Raw genomic sequence first — 13,956 nt, forward strand, 5'->3', positions numbered from 1 at the left:
ACCTTTATATCTGTGATCTGCTATTGTTATCATGGAAAAGCTCTGTGTCAAAACTATGAGACAGGCATAACATGTCACAGCAATTCAAGATGGTGGTGCCCAGGAAATTTGAAAGTACACTAAGCAATTCTGAAAGTTTATAAGTTAAGCAAGAAACAATAACACACATCCGCTTTCTCCTAAATAAGAGAATACATAACGGTAAAAGAAAAATATTTGTAGAAAAGGGAAAAAACTCTCATCTCCCAGGACAGGACAAAACAGGGACCCCTAATCTAGACCCCCTTCTAGACCCCCATCAAAAAAAAATCGGCCTCAGAAATAAAGCTACTAAGTATATCTTGGAAAAACTGAAGTTTTCAAAGCCTAATGAGCCAAAAAGTTGTACCAGATATTTTCATATCATTGCATTCTTTAAATTCTTTAGGGAGTCCAGACTTGTGGGCAGCGTTTTGCACCATCTCCTCATCTCCCAGCCTTCTACAGTTACCAAACTGTATTTTCAAATCTATGTTTACTTTCGCTTTTTAGTTTGTCATCAATGTTGGCTGAATTCCATCAGACATACAAGTTAAACCAATCTCACTACAGTGATGCCAAGGCCTGACTTTGTTCTATGGATTCCTACATCCTGGCCTACAACGCATATCAACCAAAGATTACAATACTCTGTGTCTTAGCTTTGCCTCCTCAAGCCAATGGAACATGCTGGTCAGTCAAACTGGGGTGGGCATGGGGGGATAAGTACTGTTAAGAGCTCTGGTTGAACCTTACACTGCATACGATACACAGATGATTGGCTTTTCGGCTTATTTTAATTGTAGTTAGATTAGTTAGTTGTTTCCCTAGGGTTGGGATGGCTCCTCCCCTTAGGCTCCTACGTGGGTTCCTTTGCAGGTCATTCGGTCAAAATGTTCGGCTTCTTTTCGGTCTCATGTCAAGTCAATGTCTTCACCTCAAGTCTTCAAGTCTTCATCAATGGAACTTCATCATTGACATCATTCACCTGCTTAGTTGCGCTTAAGTTCACATAACAACTACAACCCACTTGTCAGGCTATTTGCACTGCACCAAGTGGTGTTATCTTTGCTGGGGTTCAACCAGATTTTAATTTAAGTGATATATATACAAGATTATCTGAAGCCACTGGCTATTTAGCTTCTGGAAGGAGACCATCCTTGGAAACTCCTTTTATGCTAAATCACATCTCTTGTTATAATGTTGTACTGATTAGGACTAGGCAAGTAATGTTGGGAATAAATGGGCAAACTATGCACACACCCTAGAAGCTAGTCTAGGAATACATTATAAATAGAATAATTTACAGTTGTCTGCTTGGTGATCTGGCCTTTAAATGACAGTGTGACTGGGGATGGCACTAATTTGATCCAGACCCCAATGCTTTTCCTGTGTAAATTATGTTGTTGCATGTGTCGGCCGTTAACCACCTGGAGGCATTTACACGGAGAAGTAGAGAGGAAGCTGTATCAAAGGAAGGTCACTTCCAGGCCCACTTGCATTCATAGTCCCGCTGACTGAGCATTCAACTGTAAAACTGTTCCAGCCACAGCACTATGTTATTGAAATTGAAACCATTTAGGCAAGAATTGTGACAAATGAAAAAAAACAACAACAACAAAAATAAAACTTCCTAAAAGGTAAAGCTTGAAAATTTGTTCACTGTCTCGCATAAAAACCATCCATCTAGAATTGAAGAAAAAGGATCACAATTGCTGGCACTAGTTTAAGTCTCAATTACCAAGCTGTGGCAGTTGGTTGGAACAGCTGTAGTTGTATAATTAAAATGCCTACACTCACGTGTATGGATGCTGTGAATGGAGAGATCAAGACAGAAGCAAGACATCAGGTGTGTGGAATTTTCTTGTTTTCCAAAAAATTAAAGTTCTGCAAGGTCGACTTTCGAGCATCATCGTCGATCCAAATTATACAATGCACTTGCGATCCGTATGCTTGGTAATGACAAAGAATGAGTATCAACTCGTTTTGTCCAGGATACCCTGAGTGTTTCAAACTGACACACTCTTGGTTTCTGAAGACAATCACACTTTAGTGTAGGAGCGCACCCCATCACCAACACCACAAGATGCAGCACATTAATTAACTTAAAACTTTGTAACCTAATTTGAATAAAGTCAATAAAAATATACAACTATCATGCTGTCACTGTGTTCATTTTTAAGAATAAACAAGAAACGAACAGCATTTTATACCTCATACGCTTCGCTGCGCATGAGTAATTAAACTAAACAATGCTAACAAGTCATTCTTTTTCAGCCTACTTACAATTTTCTTTCAGGATATCATGGTATTTTGAATTTAAGTAGAAAAACAAATTGTTGTATTTATTAATAAATTGAATTTAGTTACAAATAAAACAACTATACAAACAGTAGTCAGTGTCTTCTTTTTAAAATACTTAGCAACAACAAAATTAAGTGCATAATACTTGACTTAACTAAGTGAACAATAATTCTAATGAATGAATTTTGTTAGTCATATTTATGGTGCTTATGAAAAAGTCACACTGTTGTAACTAAGCTGTATTCACTCAAAAAAAATACAAAAACTGGTACTCAGTGTCTTGTTTTAAAACACTAACCATGTTGTTTTCAGCATCATCATATTAACCTTTTGACTCATCTGCAATTGCTGTCATGGAGATTTTTACCACTTGAAGAAGAAGAAGAAGAACAAGAACAAGAACAAGAAGAAGAAGTAGTAGAATAAGAAGAAGAAGAAGAAGAAGAAGAAGAAGAAGAAGAAGAAGAAGAAGAAGAAGAAGAAGTAGAAGAAGAAGAAGAAGGCACTTGGGTCACTCCTTTTGTGAAAGTGTCCATCTTTAAGAGGGTAAGTATAAATGATCCTGATCTGAGATTGTTTTGCTAAACTGGCTTGTGTTTTCTTTCCCAGTTCACTCCTGTTTAGTACCAGAGTCCTGCAATTGATGACCTCCAACAGATGCAATGGTAAGATTGACAAAGCCGAAAGTCACAAAACTGTCTTGATGTCCATCAATGTTGTCAACATCAGAAAATCACTTGCCATGGCAGCAATTCTAGGTGTGATAAAGTTAATCCATGGTTAATTTATTTAAATTTAATTACAAAACAGGGAGGCAAAAGAGTGATTGAATTACTTACAACCACATTCCTTTATGGAACAATGAACCAACCCAACAAAAATATTTTACATACTGTGAGTCAAAATCATAGTGAACAAATGTCAATCAAGAATTTCGTATTTTTTCTAATCCTTTATCACCCAAGATAAGTTCCAGTACTGGAATTGAAGATGGTGGTGCCCAGGAAATTTGAAAGTACACTAAGCAATTCTGAAATTCATAAGATAAGCAAGGAAACAATAATAGACATCTGCTTTCTCCTAAATGAGAGAATACATAAAAAGAAAAAATATATGTAGAAAAGGGAAAAAAATAAACTCTCATCTCCCAGAACAATATAAAACAGAGACCCCTAATCTGGACCCGCTAAAAAATTTTAAAATCAACCTCAGAAATAAAGCTAATCAGTATATGTTGGAAAAACTGAACTTTCCAAAGCCCAATGAGCCCAAAAGTTGTACCAGATATTTTCATATAATTGCATTCTTTAAATTTTGGAGGGAGTCCAGACTTGGGGTCAGCGTTTTGCACCATCTCCTCATTTGCCAGCCTTCTATAGTTACCAAACTGTATTTTCAAATCTATGTTTATTTTCACTTTTTAGTTTGTCATCAATGTCGGCTGAATTCCATCAAACATACAAGTTAAACCAATCTCACTACTGTGATGCCAAGGCCTGATTTTGTTCTTTGGATTCCTACATCCTGGCCTACAACGCATATCAACCAAAGATTACAATACTCTGTGTCTCAGCTTTGCCTCCTCAAGCCAATGGAACATGCTGGTCAGTCAAATTGGGGTGGGCATGGGGGGATAAGTACTGTTAAGAGCTCTGGTTGAACCTTACACTGCATACGATACACAGATGATTGGCTTTTCGGCTTAATTTAATTGTAGTTAGATTAGTTAGTCGTTTCCCAAGGGTTGGGATGGCTCCTCCCCTTAGGCTCCTATGTGGGTTACTTTGCAGGTCATTCGGTCAAAAATTTCGGCTTTTTTGGGTCTCATGTCAAGTCAATGTCTTCACCTCAAGTGTTCAAGTCTTCATCAATGGAACTTCACCATCGACATCATTCACCTGCTTAGTTGCGCTTAAGTTCACATAACAACTACAACCCACTTGTCAGGCTATTTGCACTGCACCAAGTGGCGTTATCTTTGCTAGGGTTCAACCAGATTTTAATTTAACTGATATATACAAGATTAACTGAAGCCACTGGCTATTTAGCTTCTGGAAGGAGACCATCCTTGGAAACTCCTTTTACGCTAAATCACATCTCTTGTTATAATGTTGTACTGATTAGGACTAGGCAAGTAATGTTGGGAATAAATGGGCAAACTATGCACACACCCTAGAAGCTAGTCTAGGAATAAATTATAAATAGAATAATTTACAGTTGTCTGCTTGGTGATCTGGCCTTTAAATGACAGTGTGACTGGGGATGGCACTAATTTGATCCAGACCCCAATGCTTTTCCTGTGTAAATTATGTTGTTGTATGTGTCGGCCGTTAACCACCTGGAGGCATTTACACGGAGAAGTAGAGAGGAAGCTGTATCAAAGGAAGGTCACTTCCAGGCCCACTTACATTCATAGTCCCGCTGACTGAGCATACAACTGTAAAACTGTTCCAGCCACAGCACTATGTTATTGAAATTGAAACCATTTAGGCAAGAATTGTGACAAATTAAAAAAAAAAAAAAAAACAACCAAAATAAAACTCCCTAAAAGGTAAAGCTTGAAAATTTGTTCACTGTCTGGCATAAAAACCATCCATCTAGAACTGAAGAAAAAGGATCACAATTGCTGGCACTAGTTTAAGTCTCAATTACCAAGCCGTGGCAGTTGGTTGGAACAGCTGTAGTTGTATAATTAAAATAGCTATGTACACGCATGTGTATGGATGCTGTGAATGGAGAGATCAAGACAGAAGCAAGACATCAGGTGTGTGGAATTTTCTTGTTTTCCGGAAAATTAAACTTCTGCAAGGTCGATTTTCGAGCATCATCGTCGATCCAAATTATACAATGCACTTGCGATCCGTATGCTTGGTAATGACAAAGAATGAGTATCAACTCATTTTGTCCAGGATACCCTGAGTGTTTCAGACTGACACACTCTTGGTTTCTGAAGACAATCACACTTTAGTGTAGGAGCGCACCCCATCACCAACACCACAAGATGCAGCACATTAATTAACTTAAAACTTTGTAATCTTATTTGAATAAAGTCAATAAAAATATACAACTACTATGCTGTCACTGTCTTTTTATTTTAAAGTACCTAAGAATAAATTAAACTAAACAATACTAACAGATCATTCTATTTCAGCCCACTGACAATTTTATTTCAGGAAATCATGGTATTTTGAATTTAACCTTGAAAAACCAACTGTTGTATTTCAAATGAATTTTAATACAAATAAAAGAACTATACAAAAAGTAGTCAGTGTCTTTTCTCAAAAGTGTACTAACTTCAATGTTATCAGCAACAAAAAAAATTAATGAATGAATTTTTCAGTCATATTTTTCATGCTTATGAATAAGTTACACTGTTGTAAGTAAGCTGCATTGACGCAATAAAAAAATACACAAACAGTTGTCAGTGTCTTCTTTTAAAATACTAACCTTGTTGTTTTCAGCAACATCACATTGACTCTGTTAATCTTTTAAGTCGTATGCAATCATGATCATCAACTTTATCACTACTACAAGAAGACTTTGGCCATCTGATAGATGCAATCTGCTGCTTCGGCAAAAGTGTCCATCAAGCAGGTGAGTATTAAAGAATCTGATCTCTGATTGCTTTGCTAAACTGGCTTGTGTTTTTCTTTCACAGTTTACTCCTGTTTTGCACCACTCCTGCAATTGATGCAACAGATGCAATGGTAAGATAGAGGAAAATTGAAAGTCCCGAGGCTGTCTTGATGCGCATCAACATTGAGATAAACAGTTGAACTGGCAGCAATTCTAGATGTGAAAAGTTTAATCCCTGGTTAATTTATTGAAGTGCAGTTAAGAAACTAGGATTTCAAAAGTTCTTGGATTACTTACAACTACATTCCTTTGCAGAAATACCAGTGTAAAAGTATTTACCATACAGTGAATCAAAATCACTGTGTTTAAATGTCAATCAAGAATTTGATTTTTGTTGTTCTTGATCACCCTAGTTCCTGTTCCTGAAATAATTATGATTAGTTTTTCTAATGTTGAATTGCCTTTGGTTCACACATTGCAGAGAGAAGAAAAACAAGAAAACACTGTGCCTAAATACAAAACAACTCTCTCTCTCTCTCTAAAAGCTTTACAAGTACTACATGAATCTTCAAAACATTATAGAGCCATTCTGAAGCTCCCTTCCTCAAGCTGGCTCTTGTCATACAACCAAACTTGAGTACTGGTCATCAGAGGAAGACAGGTGCGAGTCTTATTAGAACAACTTCACAAAATCTTTCTTCTTGGACCTGTATATAGGTGTTGCTCATAGCAATGTTGTCTTAGAACCGGTCCATTACGCCATCATTCATGGCCCTGTTCTATCAACAGAAAAATGATTAGACTTATCCCATTGTCCAAGGACATGGTATCAGGGAAGGTGAGCTTCCTCCATGACAATGTCTTCCTTATATAAGCTCTACCTTTAACCAGAAAGCATGGCCAGTGAAGAGCAGCCCAGATGGGATGACATGTGAGGTGTTGTCTTCATGATATGACCTAAACCATCTGGACAATAAGCCATCAAAAGTAAGCAGAAGAGGAGGGGATTGGAAAGAATACTGCCAAGCTTCAGTTCATGGAATAATAAAAATGGTGCTGCAACAAACATGACAAAGCAAAGTCAGGTGTCAGCGATCTCAATCCAGCATTATGCAGGGTATTTCTCATGATTGATGTACCTTTAAATGCCATATAGTGCCTTAAACCATCTCCTGGTTGTGCACAAAGGATACAAGTTTAATATTCAGTTTTCATTGTTGACAAATGGTATGGTCTACTTTCTCCTTATTTTCTCCCTTGAAAATGAATTTATCAGACTTGAAAACACCATCACCTCACTTTCAAAGTGTTTAATCTGATGCCACCCTTTGACATTTCTATTGCAACTCAGTATTATGCAGGAAAATGTGTCATAAACCAACTTTAATCAACAAGCACCCAGGACACTTTTCTAGGTTACTGGTGGAAGGTCCAAATCTGACTTTGACACCCATTCTATTCAGTGCAAGTGTAATTTGAAGAAAGAATGCCTCACTTCATAATTATCTTTTGTTACAAACCGAATGTATTGAAGATATTTCCTCAAGTGTCTTCACAAAGATTGTCAAAAAAAATAACACGCTTCTTCACCAGCTCAACCCATGTTGTGCCAACTCCTCTTTTCTTAGTTCATTTAGATGTACACACCGGGAGGCTGCGAACCAGTGTTGAACAGTTCCAAGCCACCTTTACTCTGCGTTCCTCTTCTTTCCGTCAAAGCCCTTTGCAACTGTAAATTTATATTGCACCGACAGTGGCAGTCAGACTCCTACAATCCTCCTTGTTTACCACAGCTGTAAACCATGTGCCAAGGACATGCATGGGTTTTAGCACATTCTTGGTGGTGTCCTTAAATCAAAACTGGCTTCAGGCTTAATTTTGCTGTCATATTTCAGAAAAAAAGATGAGGCATCGGTTAGGGTACATGGAGACTGGTCCAGTCTGTAAATTGACATAGATGCTTGCAGTGATATTAGCTAATTTAATCCCCTCTAAAGAGAACTCTGCTGTTTTCACTGCATTTATACACTGTCCCATCTGATCGCCAAGATCGTAACATGTCAAGAGCAATTGCAGACCCTTTTGTGTGACACTGAATTTCACAATGTCATCAACCACTCTGACCTAGGCATGTCATTAAACTGCATCATGACTTATGTAAACTTGAATAGTGGCAGCAAGCTGCTTCAGTATTCTTTGGCAGAGGAACTCCTTAGCTTTTTTTAGCCAAGAAGGATTTGGGACAATACCGGGAAGCTTCAGTTCATGCACCATGAAAAGAAGAAAAGTGGCGCTGCAAGAAACTAAACTTAACAAAGACTGCTGTTAGCAATCTAAACGCAGCATTATGCAGGGTACTTGGTTCAAGTGATCCATCTTTAAGTGCCCCGTACACCGTCAAAGGCTCTCCTCCTTCTGCGTAAAACCAAGTTGAAGAATATCTTCACCCACTGACAACCTTGAGTTGAAGACAACCCAGAGTATGGTAGCTCAATAGCAACCAAATAGTGTTGGTGCCACATTAGAACCCTGGTTGATGCCACTAATTTATTCAAAGGACAGTGTTAGTTCACTGTTCACAAGTCTTTCATGCACCTCTGTACAGAGCTTCTTGATGATTTTTATGAACTTTTGTGGACAAGCAGATTTACTAAGGGTAGTAAATCATGATAGACTGAGTCAAATGCTTTAAACAAGTCCCCAAAGGCTATCCACACCTTTGTGCTTTTCTCTGTGGTATTTTGCATGAGTTCACAACACACGGAAAATCCATGTATCATGATACTTCTTTCATTGCAGTATCCTAACTGTGGTTTGGAGTGTAAATAATGGTTTGGTGTACACACAAACAAGAGTTAGCTCATTACCACTTCTTAGACTGGTGCCTCGAGCAGCTAGCCTGCTGCAAAATAACAAAGCCAACACCAGCTGTTTTCTCTTCTCTGTTATTCCAGATGACTGTTTGACTCCACTCAACTTTCAACTTACCGTTTCTCACTCTGGTCTTACCGTAGAGTAACTATCATTGGTTGTATGAACATTCCAAGCACAAGGATTAATGTTTCTTTGGGGCATTTGCCTACTTTAACTTCATCAACTTCACGCATTAGCCAAATAAAAGGTATACAAGACCAGGAAACATGGCCAAGGAGAGTTTGCACAAAGACAATTAATGGCAGCCTACATCAGCCACCATAATCCAGGTACTTCACTCAAAACGTTATGCTGCATGTTTCAACTGGGGAGCCCGGAGACTTCCATCGACCCTGGCTTGGATAGATGGCAGTGCATGGAATGTTTGGTACACCACAAGTGCAGCTCACTGCAACTTACCTCAGCAAATCAAGAATTAGTAAAATTAAAGAAGAAGAATAAGCCAAAAAAAAGCACTCTGCTCCATACTTGCTGGGGAAAAAGGGCAGCATGTTAGTGTGCAACAAGGCTAGGAATGGCCAGTTGAACGGAAAGAGGTGCCACTGCTCCATAGCCAATGCCCATCATGGAGGAATAACGTGTTGTTTTCTATGAGATCCTAAAGGGTTGTTATCGCTGAAGAGAATTTGTCCTCTCAGTCTATAAAATGTGCCAATGGCTCCACATAAAATCAAGGCCTCTAACAACCAAGTCCAGCTCCTGGGTTCATGTGGCAGAATTGTTATCACTGACAGGAGAAGGGGCGAAAGGTGGGTCAATGGTGCATGAAAACCAGTTTTGCATTGTGTCAAGCCTTTCCATCTTTTCCTCCTTAACGAACAGACATGGGCATTGCTAGATCATCATCCAGCGACCACATGAGTGTTTCTACTTGAAATGTTGGTACAATGAGAGCTAGAAGCAGCGAGCTAGTTCAAACAATATCCCCAAGAAAGATTGCCTTATGCTGTCCACAATAAAGGAGGTGGAAGGGAGGATCAGCGCATATTCTAGGTACAAGTTCTTCTTGATCAGGAATGATAAAAGCACTGGTGGTGTTCAAATCCTCTTGGCAAAGGATGTTTTAGAGGTCAAATGCATCCCTGACAGGATATGTCTTATCAAGACAAATGCTGAAAGATGCCTGGATGATGGGTTCAACAATGCCACCTACAATGAGCTTCTATGTATAATGGCTACTACTGGTGAATCTGAAACCTTTTACATTGTGGGGACTTCAATGCCCATGATGAAAAACAACGCAAGGCTGGCAATGTGGAAGACATGCAAAGGGCCTCTTCTGAAGCTAGTACTCCTCTTCTGTGCAGGCTTGCAAACGACATCATTGCTGATAAGAAGATTCTTTAGCATTAGGAGGAGAGCTACATCAATTTATTTAAAAGAGAAGGGAGGTGCTACTGATACAGGAAACTACTGGGATCTGAAACTAACAGATCACTGTATGAAAGTCATCAAAAGAGTGCTGGAGAAGGTGCTACAAGATACAGTGGACATACATGTATGTAGGATGCACTTTAAATATATTCCTGGAAGAGGAACAACTGATGCAATTTTCATTATGTGACAGCTTCAAAACAAACACCGTGCTAAGGAGAGAAACTTACACTTTGCCTTTGTTGAAGTACAGAAGATCATTGACAGTGTTTCACTGGAGGTTCTTTGGTGGACCAAGAGGTATATTGTTGTAACTCAAATGTTAGTTAGTACAATCCAGGCATTGTATACCAATGTAAAAAGTGGAGTTTGTATGAACAACTCTTTCCCTAACACCTTCCATGTCCAGATGGGAGGCTATTAAGTATCAATGCTGAGTCCACTACTGTTTGTTATTCTCTTAGAGCCAATGTCATATGAATTTAGAACCTGTTGTCCATGGAAACTCTCATATGCAGATGACTTGGCTGTATCATCTGATACCCTTGATGGACTACTGCTGATAATTGCACCTCTGCATGTCTGGGTTAGGGTCAAAAGGTCTGCATGTGAACATGGGCAAAGATAACGTGATAATATCTGGTCCGCAGCTTGGTACACTGAGAGAGTCTGGAAAGCAACTGTGTAATGTCTGCTGGAAAGGAGTTTCAAGTTATTTTATCCTCTGTAATGGATATTCCCACCGGGTCCACAATAGATGCAGTAACATGTGTGAAAAGCTAATCTCTGACCCTACATACATGTATAGATGTAAATGGTATCTCACTACTGCCTGCCATCCACCCTTTCACTGACTACTCACTCCACTGTAACAGTGACAAGTCGTCATCTTCAGAGGCCATCGTTCACTTCGGTAATGCATAGGGCTTCTCTTGTAGACTCTTTCCCAGGTGTTTATTGATAGGGTCTTGCATAATATGAAGTGCAGCAATTCCCGGAACTTTCCCCAGCCAGCTGTCACTCTTGTGATTGTTGCAGTCTCGCAGCCACGACTGGCAAATATGGTATCTCCCATATAAAAATAGGAGTCTACAACCTCCAGTTCGTGGTCATTGACTATCACATGATCACAGGGCCTGCAATATTAATGTCCCATGCAAAGGCAAAGTAATCAAAGTGTTCTTGGCTTGGCTGGATTACATCTACCTCTGAGGTGTAGGCACTGAAGATTGCACATGTCATGGGACTTGATCACTCGATCAACTTGATCGACTGTCATCACACTGAAGGGCAAAGTATGAGGGACAGGCCTAGCAAAACCTGGTCAGAGCGAGTGTATGAGGATGTGATGGTCTCCAATCTCTCAGTTACAGACGCCCTTTAGAGACAGAGAAGTAGAAGAAGGGCAAACGTACCATGCAATGTCATACTCTCTTGAGGTGGAAAGCGATGTAAGATGAATGATGATGACAAAATCAGGCTTCTTCAAAGCGTCCACTTACATGTACCAGAATGTATATACCTGGCCTTTTGTGCACCTATGACACAGAAATTCCAAGTCTCGTCTGCTACAACAAGTCCCAAAGCAGAGTGTGCTAAATGCAGTTGATGAACTCAAAGCCTATGAAAGGAGAAAAAGGTAAAAAATACTATTACCTTTGCTGCCACATTGTTACTGTCTTTAACTGTTGATAGCAAAGATGATTGTATTGAAGTAAGTAACTCTTTGATATCAGCTATAAGATCCCAACAAGGGGCTCACTGGCTGTGTAATGAAGGCGTCACCTGTTAAAAAGGTTGTTACATTTTCTTGGCAAAGTTTGTTTGTTTAAACAAATATTCTCCCTTGACTAAAACCAAGAATTAATTTGCATACATTATCTGTAAAAACGTGAAGAAAACACCATGCATCCAGGCCACAATGAGGCTTTTATAGAACAAATAACCCTTGAAAAAACCCAAAATATTAATGTCACCACAAGTGTTTTGAGTTTACCTTCAAGCACAAGTTTATGCCCTCTTTGATGAATCTGACAGTTCAGGCGTCTCGTTCGAAGTATAGCCTATATTCCTTGGGGACAGCTTCCTAACATTCTTTACTTCAATGAGTGATGCAATCCGGTTTAAACAGATCTGGAAGAAATTAATAGGATTTTTCACCCTTATCAAACTGTATTTAAATTACATATCACTACCTTGCTTTCTCAAATTTCACTCCAAATATTCTATTACAATCAAATGTATTTATGTCATCACTTTTCAGTTCCTGTGCAAGTTTGAGCCCAGTACATTTGTCCTGTCAGTCCTGTCCAAACCATCCACATCAGCCAAGGATTGCAACCTCACTACAACTACAGCTTTGTCTCCTCAAGCTAATGGAACATGCTGGTCAGTCAAATTGGGGTGGGCATGGGGGGATAAGTACTGTTAAGAGCTCTGGTTGAACCTTGCACTTCATACCATGCACAGATGATTGGCTTTTCGGCTTAATTTAATTGTAGTTAGATTAGTTAGTCGTTTCCCAAGGGTTGGGATGGCTCCTCCCCTTAGGCTCCTACGTGGGTTCCTTTGCAGGTCATTCGGTCAAAAATTTCGGCTTTTTCGGTCTCTCCTCAAGTCTTCAAGTCTTCATCAATGGAACTTCACCATCGACATCATTCACCTGCTTAGTTGCGCTTAAGTTCACATAACAACTACAACCCACTTGTCAGGCTATTTGCACTGCACCAAGTGGCGTTATCTTTGCTAAGGTTCAACCAGATTTTAATTTAACTGATATATACAAGATTAACTGAATCCACTGGCTATTTAGCTTCTGGAAGGAGACCATCCTTGGAAACTCCTTTTACGCTAAATCACATCTCTTGTTATAATGTTGTACTGATTAGGACTAGGCAAGTAATGTTGGGAATAAATGGGCAAACTATGCACACACCCTAGAAGCTAGTCTAGGAATAAATTATAAATAGAATAATTTACAGTTGTCTGCTTGGTGATCTGGCCTTTAAATGACAGTGTGACTGGGGATGGCACTAATTTGATCCAGACCCCAATGCTTTTCCTGTGTAAATTATGTTGTTGTATGTGTTGGCTGTTAACCACCTGGAGGCATTTACACGGAGAAGTAGAGAGGAAGCTGTATCAAAGGAAGGTCACTTCCAGGCCCACTTGCATTCATAGTCCCGCTGACTGAGCATACAACTGTAAAACTGTTCCAGCCACAGCACTATGTTATTGAAATTGAAACCATTTAGGCAAGAATTGTGACAAAATATTAAAAAAAAAACAACAACAACAACAACAAAAATAAAACTCCCTAAAAGGTAAAGCTTGAAAATTTGTTCACTGTCTGGCATAAAAACCATCCATCTAGAACTGAAGAAAAAGGATCACAATTGCTGGCACTAGTTTAAGTCTCAATTACCAAGCCGTGGCAGTTGGTTGGAACAGCTGTAGTTGTATAATTAAAATAGCTATGTACACTCATGTGTATGGATGCTGTGAATGGAGAGATCAAGACAGAAGCAAGACATCAGGTGTGTGGAATTTTCTTGTTTTCCGGAAAATTAAACTTCTGCAAGGTCGATTTTCGAGCATCATCCTCGATCCAAATTATACAATGCACTTGCGATCCGTATGCTTGGTAATGACAAAGAATGAGTATCAACTCATTTTGTCCAGGATACCCTGAGTGTTTCAGACTGACACACTCTTGGTTTCTGAAGACAATCACACTTTAGTGTAGGAGCG

The 13,956-nt window shown here is 39.2% G+C and overlaps 1 long non-coding RNA gene across 6 annotated transcripts in view; it reads right to left on the reverse strand.

Annotated features, from left to right (window-relative positions):
* Nucleotides 1–304: 304 nt before the first annotated feature.
* Nucleotides 305–13,956, reverse strand: part of LOC137973347 (uncharacterized) — a 47,964-nt gene continuing 34,312 nt past the window's right edge. For 5 of the 6 annotated variants that reach the window (XR_011117207.1, XR_011117208.1, XR_011117210.1 and 2 more), the window contains 4 exons: nt 12,203–12,339; nt 11,729–11,827; nt 5,770–6,003; nt 305–3,076 (listed from right to left, as the gene is read on the reverse strand). This is a non-coding gene — a long non-coding RNA (uncharacterized lncRNA). Of the gene's footprint in view, nt 3,077–5,769; nt 6,004–11,708; nt 11,828–12,202; nt 12,340–13,956 lie in introns of all 6 variants that reach the window. The other variant, XR_011117209.1, reaches the window with a different exon arrangement.

This window comes from Montipora foliosa, chromosome 10 (genome assembly GCF_036669935.1).
Source record: "Montipora foliosa isolate CH-2021 chromosome 10, ASM3666993v2, whole genome shotgun sequence".
NCBI lineage: Eukaryota > Metazoa > Cnidaria > Anthozoa > Scleractinia > Acroporidae > Montipora > Montipora foliosa.